Consider the following 7,578-nt stretch of genomic DNA (forward strand, 5'->3'; position numbering starts at 1 on the left):
AATGTGTTTTAACATTATTTAATCTAATTTAATCGTTCCAAATCAAATTTTAATTAAAGCTACCATAAAATCACATAAATCCTAATTAGCATATAACACTAACCCATTTCTGAATCGGTCACCGATAAAGCTTTCAATTCGCAATTCGAAATCAAAACATAAACAGATCATTTAATGACAAACAGATAGAAATGCAATTAAGCAACATACTCATGCAATCAGTTCAGAATTTCAGCTTAATCAATTACTTATCATGCTCAATCACAGTTTAGCACTAATCAGAGGTGAGGGTTGTCATAATGTGCTATAGTTAAATGCTTTTTGCATACATATTTAGTTTAATTTATTTGTTTAGTATGTTAGTTGTAAAAAAAAATTTAATATAAAACAATTACAATATATAAAGAATTAAAAATTAAAAATGATCTATTACAAATAAAAAATGATCTATTTAAAGAATTAAAAATTAACAATTACAATATAGTTTAACACGGGGTCATTTGCATTACAAGCTAAAAAATCACATAGGCTATCCAATTACAATCTCACAAATAAAAAGCACAACCATTTTACAATTTCACAATTCACAAAACTCATGTAAGCATTACATACTCTTCATCGACCAAGCCGCGCCAGACATGTTCGCCTGTCATGACCTGTCTGCTGGCACTCACGGCAATGAGCAGTCAAACGCCTATCTGATATATCCATCTCATTCGGAATACGAGACATAGATTTACGACCCCGTTTTACTTCTCGCAGACGAAGTACATTAGGCATTAAGGCCCACTGCGGATCATCTTAATAATCTTGATGCGGTATTGGATTGAATTTAGTTTCCCAAACCCTCATGTATACAGGAAGCCTATATACTGGATCAACGTACTCGAATGGATTGTCACCACATTCAGACATAACAGCAAGCATATGGAACATGGATAGTGTCTTATCTCGTATTTGCCACAACTGCACGTGAGTTGATTCATGCGCACAATCTGTGTATTGCGACCTCGTCCATGGTGAAAAGATGTTTGCACCTCAAATACGCGGTGGGGCCTATCAGACAATATTGATACAAACTAATCAAGTTCATGTTTTTAGGTGTAACTAACTTGACAACATAATAATAACAATTTAGTTTACATTACAAACTAACATGTCGTACGATATCAACTGGAAAGTATTTCCCCTTGCGATGCCCTCCTCGATAGTTTTTTGCATCTCTCTAGGGTATTGGAACTCATTCCGTACATCTATTTCTGTTTGGGCTCCCATCTCGTCAAAATATTTTACGAGCTGTCGAAATGTAAACTCAACCATAGTTGAGATAGGTAAGTTCCTTGCACCTTTCAAGACACTGTTGAAGCACTCTACGTCATTGCTGGTCAATACCCCCCACCGATATCCACCGTCATACGCAAGGGCCCACTCCACAGGATTCATCTTGCGAACCCAATCGATGGCATCTTGGTTAATAGCCTGTATCTGTTCTAAGTAAGCATTACACTTTCATCGTTGATTAGCACTCCCTGCTTTCCATAGAAGTTGTTTTAGCTTCTTATTTTTAAACTTTGTGTTAAAGTTACTACAAACATGTCGAAGGTAGTGCCGATGATATCCAACAAATTGGAGCGAGAGATTCAGCCAATGCCGTCTCATAGCAGTTAAAATACTCTTAGCTCGATCAGATATCAAAGACACTCCCTGTCGGTCCATGACAATATGTTCCTTGATATTTAAAATGAAGAACGACCAAGACTCTAAACTCTCCTTGTCAACAACAGCGAATGCAAGCGATAATACTTTGCCATTGGCAGTGACGATCGTTGCTACAAACAACACACCAGTGTATTTTCCGTATAAAAATGTACCATTTATGGTTATAACAGGCCTACAATATCTGAATCCATCGATGAAGGGTTTGAAAGACCAAAAAACAAAGTGGAAGATGGGTATAATGGTTGTACCTCCTGTATATCTATGCTTCCATTGAACGATACTGCCAGGATTAGATGTCTGTAATGCATGCATGAATTTAGGCAACTGCCTATATGATTCATCACAATCCCCAAATACCATTCTAATTGGCTTTTCCCTTGCATGCTACGCCTTCTTATATGATATACTGTAGTTTATGGTTTTTTTGATATCTTCGATGACATTCTTAATTAGCATATCAGGTTTATTCTGTACACGAAATCAAATATGAGTTGGATTATTTGGGTGTGAACACTATAAACAAACCCTCATGTATATATATATATATATAAATTTATTTTTTATACTCACCGCAATTTGTCCCAAAAGATGAGAAGCAATATAACTGGGGCTAATATTAGTGTTGTCCATGTTCATTCGTGGGTATAAACAATGGTGAGGACCCTGTACTGCTTTATTTCAAAAAGACCATGCTTCCTACTAAGAGATGCATGCAACCACCAACTGCAATCGTGCTTGCAAGCAAACACCCAAACGTCTCACTTAGAGGTTACGACCTTATACTCTCGATTATTTATTGCATGGTATAATTTCACAGCATGTACATGTTGCTTCTTATCAACGAAAACCATCCATTTGTCCAACTCTGGATTTTTAGCATTCCAGATCCGGTTACGGGGAACGACATCACGGCTACTCATGTCAAAATCACCACCCATGTGAATGTTGTCATAGAAAGGGATTTCAGGTCTATGTGGAATGGGGACATTTTCAGGGTCAATGGGGGCATCGGTATCATCTTCTTCATCATCATCATCTGATTCGGCCAATAAATTTTCTTTATCACACATTTCATTCTCATCATCATCTAGGGTGACATCAGGACCGTACATGTCATTGTCAGCAATATTATCAGCAAACTGCACATAGTTCACTGTTTCTGCCATATTACCAGCAACTTCAACTGGAGTGGTATCATGGCTGCAGGTGGGCACATCTTCTGTGTTATTGTGAAATTCATAATCATATCCACCACGTGAACTTGATTACACACCATGGCCCTCAAATGTCTGTTGTATGTAGCCCACTGAATAGCATTGATCTGGTGCATACATAGGAGACCGAAACGCTGTCGTGTCAATCCCCTGTGTAAGCAATGTAGTGAAGAGACGAGAGTCCATCTGTGTCATATTCGGGACATTGTGTGCAACCTCTTTATCAATGTACACTTCCAAACAATTTGGTGGTTGGAAACTTGCACCGATACTTAATACGGTGTTCAACATCTAATCGTCATTGTGGGGATATATTTTCTGAGTACCAACACGTGGCCAAGGTGACGCCGACGTGTTAGCCGAGGTGCCACGTGTCCTGGTCATGACGCCGAGGTGATCTCGGCTAGGCCGAGGTTATCACCGAAGATATCGAAATTTGGGATAAGCGGATAAAGGACAAAAATCCTAGAATGAGGAAGGATTTCAGCCTGGATAAGGATAAAGCTCTTAGGGAGTTTATCTTTATCTATTGAAGAGTCCAGGATAAGCACTTAGCTAAAGTCCATTGAAGTAAGGCTTCTATTGGGACTAGAATTGAGTTAACTATAAAAGAGAGGCACCCCCATGGGTCTAAGGTACGCAATTTACATTCTGAACAGTGATTTAAGCACTTGATTTATCTTTGAGAGATAACGGACTTGATCGTCGGAGTGCCCCCGGGTGGACGAACCACCGCCAGAATCTCTTCTTTCTGTTGTAGGTCAATCAGGCACCATCTATTCTGCCAGTACTCTCCAGCTGAATACTGAGTTGGCAGTGTGGTCAGAAATTCACTCACACAATTTGGCGCCATCTATGGGATAGAAAGGAGAATAGATGGCCAGCGACGGAAAGAAAGATAAGGTTGGGGATGAAACCCCTACTGGGAACGGTAAACACATTGATCCTAATATGGAGAAAGATGGTTGCAACGAGGAGACTCAGAACTAAATTCACGGAAAGAAAGACGTCGGCCAGGATGGCGACGTGCCAAAGAAACCAGATCGAAGTGGGTACTACAACGAGAACGACCTCCAAGTATGGAAGGATAGATGCCTGCGGAGGGACGAAAAAGTGAAAGAGATGGCGAACAAATTGGCAGACCTGCAATCGGTCATCAATTTTATGATGCAAAACAATGTCATGCAGCCACCGTTCCCACTGTAAGACACGCCGATTCCCACGGCCAATGCCCAGAAGGGAGGGCAGAAAATAATCCCTATAGCCCCCAGCACACCAGGAGTGAAAGACACTCTCACCGGCCTTCAAGGGAGGTCAGGCGAGGAGAGTCGATGAGGGAAGAGTCTCGAAGCACACATCGCACCAAGGAGACAGACCCCAAAGAACATCGGCATGTTCAAAGGCAGGCGCTGTGCTTCGACACAACTAATGGAGAAAAGTCGAAGAGGGCTCACAACGAAGCCGAAAGTAGTGCACCAAAAAGGTTAAAATCAGGAGATAGCCGAGCTCGTAGGCGGACAAAGGAGGACTTGAGAGATTACCTCAAGAGGAAGCAACAAGATACCGAGGTAACCTCTCCTGTTAAGCCGAAAACACCATTCTCGACGGAGTTGCACAAATTTGAGGCCCCAAAAAGATTTAGTATGCCGAGGTTCCAGATATACGACGGAAATTCGTACCCCAACTTTCACGTCAGATTATACCTGAACTCGATGGCACTATACACTGGAAACAAGTCGTTGCTCTGCAAGGTGTTCCCCTCATCCTTCGGAGAGATTGCATCAGATTGGTTTCACAAATTGCCAAAGGGAAGTGTGAAGACTTGGGAAGGCCTGGCCGAGATGTTTGTGTCTAGATTCGTGACAAACAAACTACAGCCATTAAGGGTAGATGCTTTGATGGCTCTGAGAATCAGCAAGGATAAAGGCCTTAGGGCCTACGCAAAAAGGTACTATGAGGTGTTCAACTGAATACCCGAGTGCAACCAAGAGGTAGCGGTCGTATCTTTCAAGAACGGCCGAAAAGATGACTGTCGACTACGAAAGTCTTTGGCAAAGACATTGCCAAAAAGCATGGAAGAGCTCATGGCCAGAATTGAGAAGTATGCCAGAGCCGAGGAAGACACATCAGGAGCTAAGGAGACAAAGCAAGAGAAAGGAAACGGCTTGCCGAAGCGAGGCCGAGGTAACAATGGATCCAACAAGCAAGAGATAAGACTAAGGGCTGCACAGGCAGTCACAACTGTGTTCCGAATCCCAATTCATAAAGTCTTGAATAAAATCCGATCCCAGCCCTATTTCAGAGCGCCAGCTAGGGTGCCAGGAGAATTCATGGGAAGAAGCCTTGGTAAGCATTGTCCTTACCATAATAAGGATGGGCACCTGACTCAGGGTTGCAGAGCCTTGAAAACACACCTAGAAGACCTGGTGAGGCAAGGCCACTTGAGGGACCTTATAGATGAGGCCAGGACAAGGGAAGAGCAGGCAAGATTGCCTCAAGCACTAGCAGCTCCACCCCCCCAGCACAACAACCGTAGACAGGAGGACCTCGGGTAATTAATGTAATTCACTCAAAGGTTAACGAAAACAAAATACAGGGGGAGACCCAAAAGGTAAAGCACTTGCAGCACGTGTACCAGGTCGGGAAGAAACGACATTGGGCCGAGGAGTGCCAGGGACTAATAGTGTCCTTTACTAAAGCCAACCTTGAGATGGTACAGCATCCACACAATGATGCCTTGGTAGTATCCCTCCAGGTTAGGGAGTGCCAAGTGAAGCGCATCCTGATTGACCAAGGCAGCTCCTGTGACATCATGTATGTCAGATGTTACAAGGAGCTTGGCCTTCACCCAGACGATATGGAGCAATCCAATAGCACAATGGTCGGGTTCAATGGAACGCCGACATGGCCACTGGGAGCAGCAAGTTTGGAGGTGCAGGCTGGCACTAGGAAGATAAAGACAGAGTTAACCATAATCGACACACCCTCCCCTTACAATGCTATCTTAGGAAGGCCATGGTTGCATGCAATGAGGGTTGTTCTCTCAACATTGCATCAACTATTGCGGTCCCAACAGAGCATTGGATAGAAGAGGTCAGAGGAGATCAGCTGCAAGCGAAGAGCTGCTCCATGGCAGCAATGAAATCCACCTGCAGCATACGAGAACCAGAAAGGACAGAGATCGAAGACGAGGACGTGGAGGTCCTAGAGGACGCCGACAAGGAGCCAGCCGAGAAGAGTGAAGAAGCACTGAAGAAAATCCTCATCCAGCAGGGGGATGAAGAACGCTTCTTTCTTCTCGGCTCGAACTTAGCCGAAGAAGAGGAAAAAGATTTAGAGGCTTTCTTGAGAGCAAATATTGAGGTGTTTGCCTGGACGCCTTACAAAATGCCTGGCATTGACCCCGAGGTCACTTACCACAAACTGAACGTAGATAGGTCGGCCAAACCTGTAATCCAACGAGCAAGAAGATCGACATTGATGCACGTTGAAGCAATGGAAGATGAAGTAAACAGGCTACTGGAAGCCAAAGCCATTCGAGAGGTAGATTACCCGACTTGGCTATCAAATACGATGGTGGTAAAGAAAAAGAATGGTAAATGGAGGGTCTGTGTGGACTTTACCAGCCTAAACAAGGCCCGTCCCAAAGACAGTTTTCCTTTACCCAACATCGACCAACTGGTGGATGCCACTTCAGGGCATGGAAGGATGAGCTTTTTGGATGCCTATAGGAGATACCATCAGATAGCCATGTACCCCCAGATGAGGAGAAGACTGTGTTTATTATCCCAAAAGGGCTGTGTTGCTACAGAGTGATGCCTTTTGGGTTGAAAAACGCAGGAGCAACTTACCAGAGATTGGTAACCAAGATGTTCAGACACCTGATTGGCCGAACAGTGGAAGTTTACATTGATGATATGGTCGTGAAAACCAAGGAACCTGAAGGTCATTTGGCCGACTTAAAAGCAGTCTCTGACATCCTTAAAACATATCGGCTCCGACTCAATGGGTCAAAGTGTGCATTTGGAGTCAGATCTGGTAAGTTCTTGGGATACCTGGTTACCAGAAGGGGCATTGAGGCCAGCCCAGATCAGATCAAGGCCATCCTAAAGTTAAAGAGCCCGACGTCGGCAAAACAGGTGCAGATGCTGACAGGAAAGGCTGTGATGGGTCGTTGAACACACCAAATATAATCACTAAACTATACCAAATTCAATCAGAATAATGGCAAGTCCAGGTATCGATCCACAGGGACTATTGTGAAATTAAACTAATTTAATTGTCAAATTCCTAAATTAATTTTGATAAAAAGATTGGTTGTTTATAACCTAATTTAATAACGAATAAATTAAACTAAGGAATTAAATTATCAATAATAAATGAATTGGGTTTACTGAATTGGGGAAAAAATCTTAGGGTAGAGAATTCACCACTAACCACATAATTAGGGTTTCCAATTGAAATTAATTATGCTATGGTTTGAACGGATTAATGCTTCGCAACTACAAGCTCAAAGCATTTAACAAGAAGATCATCACATTCAATGTACGAGCACAAACCATCTCAAGTAATACGAATCGTTCACTCTAAACTAGGGTAGTGATACGACTCGTTCCTCGTAGCATAGTTCGTCCCATACCTTGAA

The sequence above is a fragment of the Camellia sinensis genome, chromosome 8, assembly GCF_055761805.1.
Source record: "Camellia sinensis isolate YWXY chromosome 8, ASM5576180v1, whole genome shotgun sequence".
NCBI classification, from domain to species: Eukaryota; Viridiplantae; Streptophyta; class Magnoliopsida; order Ericales; family Theaceae; genus Camellia; species Camellia sinensis.